Genomic DNA, 17,799 nt, shown 5'->3' with positions numbered 1-17,799 from the left:
TCTCAGCCCCGAGTGTGTGTTTGAAAGAAATGTGCTACTTGGAGCACAGCCATTTTTTTAGTGTGTGCGGCCTGTATCTTTGCTTACTCATGGTGGTGGTGGTGACAGAAGTGCTGACGCTGGTCCCAGAAGCAGCGCTGCAAATACCTCCCTCTCCCTTCCTCGCATTCAAAGCTAATCCAGAGCCCTGTGAAGGAAAGATGTGTAATTTTATAGCAGCTTGTCCAGAAACTAGCAATGAAATACATAACTTTACGGTTGGTTTTCCTAAAAGTACAATTTAAATGATAATTAAGTCATAAATATTTGAGGGCTAGGTTGCGATACCCTTCCTCGCTGTGACAGACGGTGCGGCCAAGGCCGAGCGCGGCCTGCTCCTGCGGGGCACGGCAGTGTGTGGGCTTCCCCAGGACCCCTGCCAGCCTCCTCCCTGCGGGGGTGTCCAGCCCTAAAGGGTTACAGTCCCTGGCAGCAAGGCATTGGGGTGCCTTGCTTTTCTTGAGCTGTCTGAGTGTGCCACGAAACAGGCTGTAAAACCTCCCTCCCTCGCTGTGCCGCAGACCTCCCTCCTCGCAGGTGCCGCATGCACCTTCGCATTTTAAGCCCATGTAAGGCCAAGTGTCCAGCCCCATCCTGGGGCTGTGTATTTCACTGCTTCCATTGGGAGACCCATCGTTATCCACATATTTTAAACTCCCAGTTCCTATTAGCCATCTTATTTACAGGGTGATACTTGTTTCCAGCTGTTTCATGAAGTATAATACACTACAAAGCGTAGTTATATTTGCTTGCGTGTGTGTCCCTTCCTGCCTATGCATACACACAAATCGAAGTATTAAACCCATATCTGGTAAACATATGAGATTATTTTCAATCCATTAACTGAATTTGAAATACCTTTAAAAATAAATAATTTTTTTCTGTAAGGAAAATTAGTAAGTGGGAAATTATTGGAGTCATACTACACAGTGTACTTTGTGATATCTGAGTCAGGGCTTGTTATTAGGAATGCTATTTGTTAGGCAGTCTCTGTAAACACAGTATGCTTTAGCTGCTGACCTGCTAATTACTAGGTCATGCATCTAGTTCCTGATCAGGACAGTATTCTTTCAGGTGATCTGTACAAAAAAGCTGTTTGTGAGATCTAACAAGATCAGAGCACATTGTGAAATGACCTTAAGTGAGAAAAGACTGTATATCACCATGCTGTATGGCTACTTTGAGGTATTGTTTTCAAAAATATGGTTAAATAAATCATTGAATGATACTACTACTACTACTACTACTACTACTACTACTGATAATAATAATCTGATGCCAAGCTTACTGTGTGTTCTAAGTCACAGTCTCCTCATTTACAGAGATTTTTTTTGGCATAATTTGACAAGAATTAGGAGATAAATCCAATGAGAATTTTTCATTCTAGTATCTCATCAAAACTACCTCTTACTGAAGTCTGAAGTATTGCCTGACAGCAGTCTCTACGTGTAATGCAAATCTCCCTGCACAGGTGAGACAGAGAGTAAAGAACTTTTAAAATTGAAGTAAAAATTTCATTTGTGAAATGTCTATTTAGTTAATTAAAAATGAAGCTCCGTGTCGCTGCAGTTCAATGAAGTACAATGTAAGCAGAATATACTTGGTAAAATACTGAACTTCTCTTTTTCTTCAAATTATAGTATTATTATATATTGGTTAATATGTTTTTTGGTAATGAAGCATAGGTTACAATCTCCATTATATAAAATTCTCTGTTATCTTGATTTTATATGTGTGATAGAAACAGAGCAACTGAACCCAAGGACTGATGACTACTGGCACAGCTGACTGCATAGCCAGATGCCAGGAAGCAGAAAACCCACAAACAAACTTGTACTTCTTTCCACCTGGCTCTGTATTGAAAGGACTGTGGAAAGGTACGGTTGTGAGCAAATCTAGCCATTTTGATGATCTTCTATGACACAATATCTAAGAACTTCTCAGTGTGGTGTTATGCCTCAATTTATTTTTCCTCACAGCACCCTTACAACACTAAGTTTTTGGAGGAACAACTGTGCGTATTGATATATATTGATACTGGTGCAGTACACACAAAAGCAGTCACTTTTCAGTAGCTTTTCAATCATGGCAGAAGCTTGTGCCCCGGACCAAGCATGCAGGCTCTCTGCTCGGCACACAGAAGTGCAGCATCCAAGGACCGTGACAACTTTGCCTGTCTCCCTGTTCTCACCCACTCACAAGCCCACATCTTAGATTGCGTTCCATGGTTCCTTCTTGGAGTTTGGTGCAAAGACTTTCCTTTTAACAACACGAGCATACGTGAGGCAGAGAGAAACTAGCAGCGAGAAGATGGAATAGGGACTAGGGTTGAAAAGTCAAGCTTTTCTTTAAAAAGACAGCCAGGGAAGGACAGGTGGTCACACAGTCTTTATCTTTTAGTAAGATACCGAAACTTAAAACATTAGCTTAAGCAATGGAAATAAAATTTTCAGTCAAGTTATTTAGATATGCTGACATTTATTGTCATATGACAACTTGCTACTGAGTATAGACATTATCCAAACTTTATTTTCATTTAGATCCTAACTTTACTTTTCTGGTCTAGCTGTATCAGTAAGCCAGGTGTGCATCAAACCACCATGCTGATATCGAAAGGAAAACATACCATTTTGTTATGGGGTCTCAAAATGCCAACAGAGAAAATGTTGGTGCAAATGCAAATATAAATTGAAAATGAGCATTGTTCAGGATTTCCCACCAAGTATCTTGTAGACCGTATGTTGTAAAATTAATTTATAAAGCCATTTCAGGAGTGACCTACATATCAAGCCAAGTACAGTTCTGAAAGCTTCCACCTAATCCCTAGCGCAGGCAGAGAAGTTGGCATTTTACAACAGTTACTACATGGTATTATTGGCAGCAGTTCTAGAAGCAGCACATATTAGACTAATTACCATTAAACTATATTAGTTTCTGTTGATTTCCTGGCTAAAAGTTCAGAAGATCTTACCTCTTTCCGTGTGATGTGCCTGCCAGGTTTTACAGAATTCTCAGGACTTCATAAGTAATATAACACCTTGTGTGAAGTCATTTCAATACAGCAATTGTTTTATCGCAGAAATGATCCTCAACCTGGCTCTGATCTAAGAAACATTTGTGAATGCCACTTTCCCCTTGCCCACCTGTTTTATGTTTCTCCTCCTCCCCTTATCTACCTTTTACACACAACAAGACAATCCAAAGTGTGGGCCATTTAAGTGTCACCGGGTCTGCAAGGCTTGAAAAGCTCTGCCAGTTAACATAAAACAAAATCACTGTCAGTTCCATGGAATCACATTTCTCCACCGCAAAGAAAGTCGAGAGGAGAGGAAAGATAGCTTTAGAGTGCAGGTTTGAATGAGGACACTTTGTGAATGTGAATGGAAACTCTACATTCTTTGTTATTTTAACAGGCTGTGTCTGTTCTCCTTGAAAGAAATTGTATGAGAGAAGACTGGATTAAGTAGTTTTTATTTTATTTCAATGCGCTTGTGCACTTTTACAAAGATCAACTTACTTAGCCATGTAATAAACTCTTGTTTTACAATAGCACTAGTGCATATTATACCACTGTAGGTATCTGCAAAGTATGGAATCAGAGCAGGGAAACAAAACATTTGTTTCATTGGTGAATGAAGCATATATCATTACCTTCATTCAGTATGTCAGATATAACCTGAACCTTTGCAAGTCAGTCAGAGCAATGCCCAAGTGCCAGTTAATCAACTTTGAGCAGTTTGCACCTATTCAGATCACTCTCTAACTCTTTGCAATTTATCATTTGATAGGTTAGTGTTTATTCTTCCTATTCTGTCATTCCTCAAGCAAACATGATAAAAATCCTGAAACTTTCTTAGAGCAGAAAACATTTTCAGTCTACCTAATCCATAACAAAATCTGCCTTTTAGCAATCAAACACCTCTTAATTACAGGCATTTGTGATTTTGCACCACTGTAATCTGCAGAAACAAGTACAAATACTTAAAAAAAGATGAAAATCATCTGCATTGTTATTAAGTTATGGACAAATTATGTCTTTTAAGGAACTCATTTAATCTTTCACCAAATTCTAAGACCTTTAATAAGGCTTTTACTATTTTAAAGTTTTCCTATGTGCCTTGTATTTCTGGCTCCATCTAAACTGGTTCTAGTGGAAACAGGCTATTCAGTAAAAGTTACTGCATTAAGTTACAAATTAATTTTATGAATGTGGCACATTGGCTATAGAGTTTAATGAAAGAAGGTGGCTGAGAAACAGCATAAATGACAGTAATATAAAGAGGTTAGTGAAATAAGAGGGCATTAGAAGGAAAGAAAACAATTCTGGGTAAAGTATGTATGTCGGAAGAAAAAGAGCATGAGAATTAAGCTGCAGTAAGTCTTGTTTTAGAAGGGTAAATGAGGTTTTCTGTGTTATGTAGCCTTTGTTCTGGCCTTTTTTTTTTTTTCCTTCTAAGAATAAACTTATTTCCTATGGAATCAGAAATACCTACAGAATTTTAAACTTTTCTAGTGAACACTAAATTGAGTCTAATACTGTTTAATATTTGCTTTTAAAAGAACAGAAAATTTAAATCAAACTGAGTTTCACTGAAAATGTTCTGATCCTTCCAAAGGAATGTTATCATACAAGAAGTTCCTCATATAGTTATCATACAAGAATTGCTGAATCAAATAAAAATGTGAGAAATTCCAGGAAGAAATTTAAAAGACTGTTGTGATAAGCAGAACGATGTTACTGTGAGCAGGAAAAGAAGTGAAAAGGAGGAAAAAGCTTGCATTTTACAGGAAACAACTTTAAATGAAGTTCATTTGGTCTTCCAGTAAACTGCAGTTTCTATAGGGAAGATGAAAATACAGACATTGGATGGAAATACTTTGCTTGAATCATGGAAAAAAAGAGTTTATAAGATCAAATAAGATTATTAATGACAAATTTGCAGAGATAGAAATAATTACATGCTATTGGAAGAGTAATTCTCACTGCTTGAGGTGCTCTGGAAAGATAAAGTACCATATAATCTTATGAACAATTTATTTATAAGATTGTTCCAGCATAATATTGGATATTTTGAGAAATTCACATACTATGGAGAAGTACAGACACTGGGTTCTGTGGTTTCAGGTGGATAAAATGCTTGCTCACTGGAAAGAAACAGAGTTTCTGTGTTTACTTCCAGGAAGATGCAGCACAGAAGCAGCGTGCATATGTGTTTCTCCACTTTTCTGAGCATCTGCTGTGGCTCTGTCACTTCACTCTCAATCTGCAAAATTCTGTCCTGAGTACCCCTACGCACAAGTCAGTCACAAAAATATGTATTGATTTCACAGAACTCAGTCTACTTGTTAACAGATAATAAATTTCAATGAATACTCACACAGTAGGTTAAATCTATGATCATTCATGTACTATATTTGAATTTTGAAAATGTCCAATGTTTTCCAATAAATGAAAATTACAAAATTTTAAGTTATTAATAATACACATTTATAAATGCATGCATCTAATATGATATATAATACATATGAGAATATTTTAAGGATATGTTAGATTTATGAGAAGAAAAAAGATCTGTCACAAAAATCATGACAAGAAATGTAAAAAGTCATTAGTGAAGGAGAACCTTTTAATGTATTTGATACCATAAGAGGAGAAACCAGAACTAAGTATTTCAACCTTTAAACCTATAGCTTAGATTTTTCTTTCTTTAAAAAAATACTTTGTGTGGTGATGAGACATTTTGGAGCTGGCACTCATAGATAATTTATAGAAGCAATTAGGATGTCCCTATTACTTACTGTAACTTCTTTTCTTCTACTCGTGTTTCCCTTCCTGTATGTTTTTTCTACTTGTGTTTCCCTTCCTGTATGTTCACTTATCCATGCCTTTTACAAGAAGTCAATCTAGCCTCATTCTGTATTGAAAGTGGTAAACCAGCAGATGTTAGGGTATCTTGAAGAGTTGTCCTGTTGTTGTAAACAGCAAGTTCAGGATAGTAAAAGACATGAGAAGTCACTGTCTTGTACCAAGAAATGGAGAAAAGGGCATTCTGGCACAGTCTATGGTAAACATTGCAGCTGAAAAGAAAAACAAGAACAACAGCCAAGGTATAGTTGGTGCTGTGAGAAAACCTGTATAATACAAGTATAGTGAGCTGCAGAAGCTCCTGAGGAACATGCTGCTGGTGTTTAGAAGTTGGTCTTGCAGTGATGGCAAGGCCATGGAGGTACTTGGGTGCTGTGCTTCCAGAAAAGATCAGCTTTAATTCATATATCCAATTCAGTGTTTTTTTAATTCATGTAACAGAGTTTTTATTACTCTGGTTTATGAATAAGACTGTTAGGTGTGGCAATTTAGTTATCACAGCAGCACCAGTGGTTTACAATGAGTCAACCATACTGTTACATAAGCAGATCTTGTCATTAAAAAAATGTTAGTCTTCCAGAAATGATCAAATGCTGAAGTCAGTGGGTGAAATCCTAGCTCCCCTGAGTCAATGACTTTATTGCTTACATTGTACACTATCTACAAGAAGAATGTATTATCTTTGTTATTATTGCCTCAAGAATACCTCTTACAGATTGTTGTATACAAACAACTTGCTACTACCTCTTACAACTACTAAACCGGTCTGCTTTTGGATTAAAAAAAAAGCTGATGTGCTATGCTCAGATACTCTGAGCTAAACAAGCTGTCAGATTCAGTGACAGAAAGGAATTTTTCCTCATGTCAGATTTTTTCTTGGCCTTCTCAGCATGAAGTTAGTATGGTTTGAAGGTTAGCATGAGATTTATTTCACTCCTTTTTAACATGAAGTGTGACCCACTTCCTAGAATCATCTGCATGTTTCTGTTAAGACATTCCTTGCTATAGCAAGAACCCAGGATATTGGCAATACATTTTGGTACCCCTGTTCTTGCAACACGTCATTTGTGTCACTTTCAAACTCATGTTCTGTTGGTCTTACTTTCTATTTTAGGGTGTGGGGAAGAGTTTTCAGGGATGTGTTATGAACAATTCTATCCTGAGCATCTATTAATCTCAAGTTGGATGTACTGTGGAGGTTTCTGTTTAATGGCTGGCGTTCTTTCCACTTTTATGATTCAAAATTATGTTAGATCCGTTCTCATATATAGGCACACCGAAGAGAAATGTGTCCTATCACTATTGACAGCTAAACCAATAAATTGAATGAATGTGCGTATAATGTTCTGATGGTAGAGGAAAAAAGGTATTTTAAAGGAGAAATACAGAGGAAAGCTTTATTTCCTGTAGGAGTTATTCTTGAAACTTGGTATCTTCAAAAAGTGTCCTATATCTTCACGAAACATTTATTCAACTTTCACTTAAGTGTTGCCACTCTTTTGCACTAACTGTAGTAAGTGGTTATGGCATTGTGTAACTAAGGTTAGTAAAATCACCATATGTAATCTGAAGAATTCTTCATTCGAAAAACTTAAGATACACAACTTTCTAAAGCCATTTCTAATGACATTCTACTGTCAGAGAATCATGTATTTCTTTGTATTTCTATGTATTTCTTGGTTCTTCCAGTTAGAACCATGTGTGTAACCAGCAGAGCAATCCCACCCTCCATCTCCTAATTTCTTTCAGTCCTGTAATTTAATTCAATTCCAAAATAATTTATTTTCAAGTAATTTCATCATGAAGGACTGCGACTAACTGCAGCCGATCCATCAATTTGTAGCTTGTTCAGGTGGTGCTCAGCATCCGTGGAGCCTGGACAGACACTCTTAGGAACATGAAGCTGCAAAGACAAAAGGCTTATTTTTATCCTATATCTGCTGGTTTTCATGATGATGACGGTAGAAAGCCTATCAAGTGGGTGACTGCAGCAGTTCAGAGTACTCAGCTCTGCTTCACCTGTGGTCCTCAAACAGCTTGCTCAGACCCTAGCATTTACTGGTTTGAACCTGGATTGTTTACTGATTTGGCACATAGGCAGTAGGAGTTTTGCCTGAATATGTGCTTCAGGATTAGCCCTAATATTAAGAATCTACATAATGAACTGTCACAAAGAAATGCTGGATTTGTCAACCTTGCACAGCTGTACTTTGCATCAGCCAAACAATAAAACCGTCCCTGTTGCCTGGTATTTATGTGCTGAATGATGTATGCCTGCCAATTATAGTACTTGCAAAAACATATGAGTGATGTGGTCATAAGAGGCCGCTGCAACTGGTGTTTAGTGGAGCAGACTCCTAAAAGAAAAAACCCATCATCCCTGACATATGCATTGATAACATTTTATCCTTGAATCAAACTGATCTAGTGGCATGTGATTGTTTTCTAAGACACAACTATTTACTTCCAGCTTTTAGCGTGTTATTTTGTACTCCCAAGTCTCTAGCCTTGTCTGTTCTAAGGAAAATAAAGCTAAAAAATACTGGAAATTTCAGAATTATATTCTTTGTCGTTGATTTCTGGATCAAAGCATCCATAAGTCCAGAGGAGATTTGACTAGTCAGATTTTTAAAATTGTACCCAAGTTTATGGCATGGGAATGCAGAATACCTGGGAAGCAAGGGCAGGACTTTCACCTTTCACTTCTATTCCAATTTCCCCAGAAGCCTTGTGGCACCTGCTGTAAAAGAACTGTTTTATTGATGAAAAGAAGTGTAAACCCTGTAATTCTGTATTGCATGTAGTGCAATGCAGTTTGCTGAGTGACTTTCACCACTGAATATAAAAATATTTACCCAGTTGTCATTACACAGGGTAGAAAAAAAGACTGCAAGTTCATGTACTGTTTCTTTGTCCTGTTTCATTTCATTAAAATGCAGAGGTAGGCTCCTCTACTCAGCTGATTTCTGGACTGTCAAGGAAGCCTTGCCTTACAAAAATGTAACATGTTTCACAAATTGACATTAAACGTGACAAAAAAAATGCACCTTCATTCATTTATTGCTAGTTTTCTGTTATTGCTTGCTTCTCCATTGTACAGGTGCTTCACTGTGCACAGTTGGTTTTCAGGCCCTGCCAAGACCAGTTGCAGAAAATAAAAATATTTGCCAGCTTTGCTTTAACAACAGCAACATTAACAACAAGAGATTTTGTTTCTTTGTACTCTATGTACGTGAAAGTAACAGGTCCACACTGCCTTCATCACAGGAATCTGGCACAGGGAAACTGCTGTCGGCTAGCGGCCAAGAATTTTGTGCAGATTACTACTACCGGTAACAGTTTTCATTGGCAGAGGATTTGTCTCCAGTTCAATCCAAACCTAGAAGCAGATTTCAGTGATTTTTTCAAGTCTGTCACTTTCTTCCTTATCTTATGTCCATTATTCCCATCCTGAGACTCCCAGCTCTTCTCTATTAAGCATATATACCAACACAGAAAACTAACTCCTTCCATTTGCAGCAGCTCAGCTCTGGCTAGCACTACATTACTTTTATTACTACTTCAAATAGAAAGCAGCTCTAGGTTGTAACAGTTTTCTGTTCTTGTAGCTATTGAAAAGAGATTTGGCTGAGCATCCTGTCTAATTTGAACATGAACATCACTTGTCGAGATCAGCTCAGCTGAACACAAAGCTTTCTGATCTGCACAAGAACAGGTGAGGCAAAATCAAATGAAAAATCCTTTTGGAAAAAAGAAGATCTTCAAATTATCTTGGTTCATTGTTGAGAATGAGAAGAAATAATCTGTTATATTATTATGAGACTACTTTCTCCCTCTAGTGTCAAACTTGAGACCTAGGCCCACGTCTTGCAATGTTGCCTCTATCCTATGAAATCACCAGAGCTGTGTAGGTGCTTAGCACAAAGTTTGGAATACAGGAAGCTCCTTTTAATTCTAAAAGTAGCTCTCTCCTTCCTCTCCAAAATTCACAATGAGTACACTTACTGCATGGCTTCACATGTGCACTCTGTGGTTGAAAAGCTATTTCTGTAAAATAGGGGGCATTTGTACAAGGTATTTACACACACTGGGATAAACTCAACGAGATGCTCATCCCACCTGTAACTTTTTTTGAGGGGGATTATTTCTTCCCCTGAGGCTGTATGGCAATTCAAATTAAGTATATACAAAGGTCTTGAGGCTCAGGAACACTGTGAAGAAGAGAACTGAGAAATGCACAGTTGTAAAAATGAATGGCAAATAGTTCCTCTGTGCCAGCGAAGGATAACAAAACTCAAGAATCTATTTAAGCTTGTGTGTGTGCATTTTAACCCTGGTTACTGAAGTCTGGGAGATTTATACTGCTAACTTTTCTGAAGCCCGGACTTCATACCCAACCACTTCCTCACATAGACTTCAGGATGGGAAGCAAATTCTTCTGAGATATGCACTTTTTTCCTAAGAAAAGAAAGAAAAAATACGGCTCTCCTCACTCATCACAGACAAGACATCTTCGACAGATGCACTTTGGCCCTACATCACATCTCTCAGCCATTTGCTGCCCATACTTTTATATCCACTGCTTTTCCCAGGAACAACTTCTCCAGGCAAAGGGCAGAGGCACCCCTGAACATCACATCTCTGAGGCATCAGCTCTTGACATTAGTGGATGTCTGCAGCATCGAAAGAAGCCAAGCTGGAGAAGTACAAATCTGGGTGACAACTCCCTTTGCATAATCTCTTTAGTTGTTTATCTTCACCTAAGCTTGGAATTTCAGCTTCTAGTTTCCATTTCCCATAAAGATTTGCTTCTCCACTCTTTGTGACACTGAGACATTGCAGGACACGGGGAAGGACGAGTTCATTTACTCCTCCCTCTCAGTCGTGTCATCCCCTCCCCCCCCAATTAGCTTGTCCAATATAATTATGTATTAGCCATCTTTATGTCAGCTTACAGACATTGTTAACTCTTATCACGCCTTATGATACAGTGGTAAATCTTTGCAAATCACTGAGAATCACACATGTACTTTGGTAATATAACTTAAAGCAGCCTGTTCTTAGTAATTTAGAGCATATACTAGGATCCACAACACAAATGAGTGATCTAACAGAGAAGATATATACTTATATATATTCCTGTTTCCAAGATCACTTGCAGAGGAGCCCACCTAACTAACCATAAGCGTATAGAAATTAAACACTAGATAGAGATTTTACTATAAATAGTTAAATACATATTTTACTATAACTTTGGGTTTGTGAGATATTACAACCCATTAATATCCTCATAGAATACATTAATATGAGAAATTTCATGTCTAAAGCTTCCTGCTTCTGAATGATGAAATACAGACCCAGGATTTTGTTACATGGAATTTGTTAATCCAGTTTCAAAAATGAACCTTACTGTAAAATGAGTTTACACAGTAATTTATCCCTTGAATAACAATCATTTCACAAGATTTACTCATTGACTACAATAATATATTTCTTCCTATCAAAAATCCACACATATTTTAAATACACATCTATCTTAAATACATATATATCTTAACCTAAAAACAGTGGAATTGTCTCAATTTTTCAAGAAATGTTTGGAAACTAAAGACTAACATAACTGTTTTGTGTCTACAGAATCCAAACATTGTAAAACTCAGACTCTGAATTTACAGACTCTGGACTGTAAACAAAAGTCATGAAAGATTTTCCCTACTGCAGAACATAAATGGCTAAGAAAATAAATTATTTTTTATCTTCAAATCAGAAAGGTTAATTAGGAATGAATATTCAAAACTGATTCTTTTTTTCCTTTCACAACTTGAAAAGAATACTGCTAGTGAGTAGTGACAGTGCTTTATAACATAACTGATCCAAGAAAGCTGAAATAGCTTTCTCTATTTCAAATTTCTTATACATGGCTATGAGGTAACAGTTAGAATTGCTTGAAATTCAGAAAAGAAACTTGACATTTAACTTTTACATCCTAGGAAGAAAAATTTGAAATTTTCCACATTACAGAAAATTTCTAATAATGTTATTTGGAAATATCAACACATTTTTATCTAGATAAAATGCCAGACAAGAAAAAATGGAAAGAGTTCATTAAAATTTGTTGCAACAATTACAATTGCTGAATTTCCCTTTACCATGTTGCATAAGGGGTTTGGACATCTGATTTCAGTTCTCTCTGCTGGATCAAGTTCTCAGGGGTGGCTGTGTCTCCCATAACATACTCATATGACCAGGCTATTATGCACCTGAAATCATGGAATAGAAGAATGTGTTCTGTAACACCTTTTTTCTACCACTATGTGGGTAAAGAAAAATATGATTTTCACTACTTATTCATTAGTTGTGGGTTCTGTGTTTTACTGGAGGACAAGAAACTATAGAAGATGGGCCACAATCTGAAAAAGTCACAATATTTTAAAGTCCATAGGATTATAATTCAGGTTTTTAGAAATTCATTCACAAAATTTGACATGATATAATTAATGTGGTTGGATCTTTTGCCTTAATGTCTTATTCAGTAAAAACTTAGATGACTGTATTAAACAACAGTGTTAATTAGGAATCAACATGTCCTGTACAGCAAGCACTGTAAGTCCGTCATAAAATAAAATTCCTTATATACTATCCTTGACTTCAACATTAACCTGAAGAAGTGACTCACAACCAACTCATATCTTACTGGTTGCTTTTCCTTCCTGCCCCAGAACAGATGCCCCATTCAAACTGATTTCTTTGGAGAAGTTGTATTTTATAAGCAGGGAATAATTCAAATTTCATTTAGTTAGAATGAGGCCAAGAATGGCCAAAAACCACCTGGGTCATGCTCCAGTGATTCCTGCAACTTAGGTAAAACTCTGAATAAAATAAAATATAATAATAATAATAATAATATAGTAATCAGAGTGAAGTCCAAAACATGAGCTTCTTTCCCTATATTCCCAACAGGTGTCCTGTTCCCTTGTTTTGTTTCCTCTTCCTGACTTAATAATATCTTATCGACCAACAGCACATATTTAACAAGAGATGAAAAAACCACTCTGATGTCATTGTGGTCTCTTCCACAGCTGTTTGCAGGACCATAGGACAACTCAGGTTGGATTTGGGGCTGGAAGGGACCTCAGGAGGTCTCTAGACCAGCATCCTTCTCAAAGCAGGGGCAGCTAGTGGGTCAGACCAGATTACTCAGGGCTTTATCCCATTCAGTGTGGCCTTTTTAGCCCAATCATCCAGCCAGTATTTTGTCCATCTGGTTGCCACCCAGACTGTACATCTTAACTTGGATACAAAATTACTGTGGGAGAGGGGTGAGAAAAGTGGGAAACAATATGGATCTCTCATGCCCTGGGTAAGTTCCCCAATCACAAAACTTTCAGATTCGGAGTTAAAGATGGGGAAAAAGGTGAGAATTAACAGCATAATTTCTTCCTTTTGCTATATTCCGAGTGGTAGTAGCATGAGTTGCCCAAAACAGCTCTGGAAACGTCTTCTGGACTTTGATCCCTTCAGCAGGTTTCCAGGAAGGAACATGTAGCTTCTGCACCTGGGCAGTGCTCCATATGTGCCAGGCTCTGCCCTGCTCTGTTTTGTCAGGTCTCGGGCATCCCTGGGTGTGCACAGGGACAGAGATGTTAGTGTCTGAGAAACTAACGTCAAAATGCTGGTCAGTGACAGCCTGGAGTGCCTTTGGATTTGTTGGTGTTTAAGGGGCTTGGTTTAGATTGTAAAGTTAGATTCACATAACAAGATTCTGCCTATGTCGCATTTTTGGCACCAAACTGTGAGGTTTGCTCTTTGTTCATCTAACACCATTTTAGAACCCAAATAGACTACAGGTAAAAGGAGAAAGTAAGCAGAGGGCTGTCTACAGAAATAAGGTTGAGATTTTCAGACCATTTTAGTGGATGTGTTTTAATGGAAGATTTGTAGCTAAATGCTTATCAAAATGTTTAACTTTGGACATTGATATTTAAAATAAATCTTTCAGGCCTGGAGCTGTAGCCAAAGTCAACTATATACAATATTATCTCTTTGCTAAAGTGTTGCAGCACAAAAAGGAAAGGGTACTCTTCTGGAGGGAGAACTAGGCTGTAGTCCTGTCTTCTTGCAAAGGAGAAGCTTCCTACTGGGAAGGTTACATTTAAGGAAATTCTATTATGCCGCTGACCATTTACAGCCATTTAGTATGGATTTTCCATGTGAAAAATCTCAAAACTGTTGATTAATTGGGCTCTAGTTCATACAGATTGTGCATACATTTATTTTTCAAAAGCTCTTAAAATATTCAACAAAGAAACTGTGCTTTGGCTTTAAAGCCTCAAAGATTGTAAAAAAGAAAAGTGAAAGGCTTTCCCTTTCTGCATCTTACACTTAATGATATATATAAATACATACTACATTGGTTTATGCATATGCTAAGGCTTATAAAAGAGGTCATTTGCATACTAAGCCTCATTAATTATTGAAATCCAACAAATTAAAAATGCTACCTTGATAGTATTTGTATGCCATAGAATCATAGGATGGTTTGGTTTGGAAGGGATGTCACGTATTTATACTAGAAAGCCCGTCAGACTACAACATATAATGGGTTATATATACTCATCTAGCAACTCTAATGCTTTACAGCAGCTGACAATCCAAGCTAATACTCAACATATGTGAAGTCCTTAGTGCACAGAGAATCAACAGCAAAATTTCCCATGGTTAGGTGACTTCCCTGATCTGAAGGGTGCTATCACTAGAGAAAGAAATATTCCTTCCCTTCCCTCCTGATTTCCTAATGGATTCACACTCTGTTGAAACAAATAGATTTATTTCAATTGGTCCCTGGATCAGGATATATAATAGCTATTTTTCAGGTAATCCTTGAGAATTTATTTATGAAATAACGTGAATGATTTTTTCTGTTTGTTTAGAAGTTATTTGATTTGAACTTGCACTGTTTACATTTGCTCACTGCCAGCCTTAATCACAAATTTCTGCTGTTAGGTTAATTTCCAAAATAAGAAAATAATATATAGATTATTGTACTTCTTCAATGTTGAAGCTAACAAAATAATGATAATATTTATACTATCTATACTAGGCATAGGAGTCTCGGAAAAACTACTGGTACTCTCTTGGGCTGTGTAAAGTTAGGCAAAATGGTGGAACTGGATAAAGGATTTCAGATCTGCCAAACTGTGATGTATGCAAATCACATATAGTTTTGACATCTCAGTTATCTGTTACTTGTTTTTCAACAATTCTTTGCTTCTTTTGAATTGAAAGGAGTACTCACCTTTATGAATGAAGATATTCTAATACTACTGTAATGACAGTCATTGGCAAGCAAGCTGTTTATGTAACACTGTCTTCAGTTTCCACAGTTTTTTGGTCTCAACTAATTTTTTAATATTTCTAGGTCTTTCTATTTCACTAAGGATTTTGAAATGTCCAAAAGCTGCTTTGTTTCAGAAGAATGCAACCAGAACATTTTGCATTTTTCCATGAAGGAAAATCTTGGGAAAAATGTTTTCAGAGTGACTGATACATTTCATTGCTACAAAGTCAAAATGCCCAGTTTTAACATTTTTCAGTAAAATATTGGCTATTTTTAATGTTAGTAACTTCTAGCATCTAACAGTCATTTAACTTCACCCCTTCTCTTAAAACTAGCTCCCCTTAACATTTGATTCAAAGAAACAGTTAAAAACATTTCATTCCTAAAATATCAAAATGGAATTTTTCATCACAGTGGGTAGTAGTTGCTGTCTAATTTTTCTCTTAATTTCTCAGAAAGTACACGGGAAACTGGCTGAATTTTGTGCAGCATTTCTGTTTCTATGGCACTGTATTTTCAAAGAAGAACAATCCAGCCAGTGTCGCTCTGAGCAGCTGTGTGTGCGGGGTGCAACTCGTGGCTCTAGGTTGGTCCTCTCTGAACCGTTTGGAATTCTGTTTGGGGTAAAAGCCAAGAGAAATTGGCATTCTTGGCTTTTGCAGGGTTGCCTGCTATCAGTAGAACAGAATACTACTTGAAAGGTTGAGCTTGGGTAAAGACGATCTTTGTGAAATCACAAAAAGTTTTTTCTCAGTAATACATAGCTAAGTGATAAAGAAGAGGTATTTCTCAAAATCTAGGAAAATTTTTATTTACTGTCAAATAAAAGCATAATCTATGATAGGTATTAACAAAGCCTAAAAGAAGAGCTACTTTGATAGGTTAAAAGAAATGCTTGGTTTTGGATAGAAGCGGAATTTCATTCAATTGAAAATGAAGCGAAGTTTAGTGTCTTGCAATTCTAATTATTTTGTTTCTATGTATACAGGAATTGTGAGAAAGAATGCATTGTACACTGATGACATTTGCTAGGAAATAGAGTTTGAGAGAAAGATAAGATTATTTTCAGATGGACCTTTTCAAATTTAATAGACTTAAAAGATTATGAGCTACTATAAGTGGTGGATTAAATAAATTACAAAGAAAAGGTGGGCAGTTAAAGACTGAAGGGGAATATACCTTTGTAAGTTATGCTGTCTGGTTTAGAAACATTGAATAAGGTTATTAAAATTCTTTAGAAGAAAGTTTAAGAGCAGTTAAAAACACAAATTGCATTCTGAGATATATAAAATACTTTATTTTGGCAGCTATCTAGTAACACCTGCTATAGTTAGGGCTGTAGAACAGTTTCCATTAAAACTCCCTGTTTTCTCATCACTTGCCTAAAATGCAACCTTTGGGGTTGAATCCTTGATCCTGTCTAAAAGACTTTTTTTTCAGTATCAACCATTTTTTATAGATGCCAACCTTTTCCCCATTTCCCTAAATACCAAGAGCAGGCTAAGACTGCAACAATTTATAGAAGGATTACAATTATTTTCATTGAATACAGCCCTAGCAAAAGAAAGGGAAAAATGGCATTAATGAATTAATCTTCCACTCTTTCTCCTCAGAATTCTGCAACGTTTTATCATTCGTCATTCTGGTGTTTTATTATTACCACTGTTTTCTGTACCCCTTTTCATATACAACCTTCTTAAAATGTGGTTACTAAAAATGGACAAAGTACTACAGAAGATGATTTAGCAGCACTAAGAATAACTAACCACCTCTTACTGTAATGATTGTGCTAAGAATACATCAAATTAATTTTTTTTTTTTTTAAAGTGGCATCACAGTGTAGGCCAACATGGGGCTTTTGATCTCCTATGGCCTTCAGATCCTTTTGTCAGATAGTGCTGAAGAATCATTTCTTCTCAGTTTTTGTGTATGTATTTGACTTTCCAACTGTAGTATCTTGCCTTTGTCTTATTGTATATTTTTTACATTTCTCCACTCAGCTGAGATTTTCTGAATTCTAATATTGTCCAGTAAACTGCCTATCCCTCTCTGTTCTTTTATTCTGTCTTTTAAATTGTTAATGAAAGTAATGATTTGACTCAGCTATTTGGCTATGCAGACCTCAATAAGGCCTCTCTTGGACCATTATTTTGATATGTTCCTTCTCAGTTCTTTGAAATCATATCTGGCATCCTGGAAGATAGTAATTAATAGCACTGAAATAGTTCTGGTTAGTTGTTTACAAATTCCAGAGTAAACTTTATTTGACCTTACTGGCTGATTATACCTAGAAGAAACACACTTTTTTTCCCTTTTTTTTTTTTTTTTTTTTTGTCTTTTCCTACTGCTCCTTCATGTAAAGTGTATTCAGGTCACATTAGACATTAAATATATAACATACTTTAGCCATATCTATTTAATCTGATGTTTATTAATAGATATACAGCAGGAGTCAAAGCATCTTATTTAGACACTTGGTCGATAAAGTCTCATGTGAGATATAAACGCATCTAAATTTCTTTCATAATCTTCTTTCACCATTGTGTTTCTACAATCT

This window comes from Gymnogyps californianus, chromosome Z (genome assembly GCF_018139145.2).
Source record: "Gymnogyps californianus isolate 813 chromosome Z, ASM1813914v2, whole genome shotgun sequence".
In the NCBI taxonomy this organism is placed as follows: Eukaryota; Metazoa; Chordata; class Aves; order Accipitriformes; family Cathartidae; genus Gymnogyps; species Gymnogyps californianus.
The sequence above is the reverse complement of the archived record's forward strand: the minus strand, read 5'-3'. Positions refer to the sequence as shown.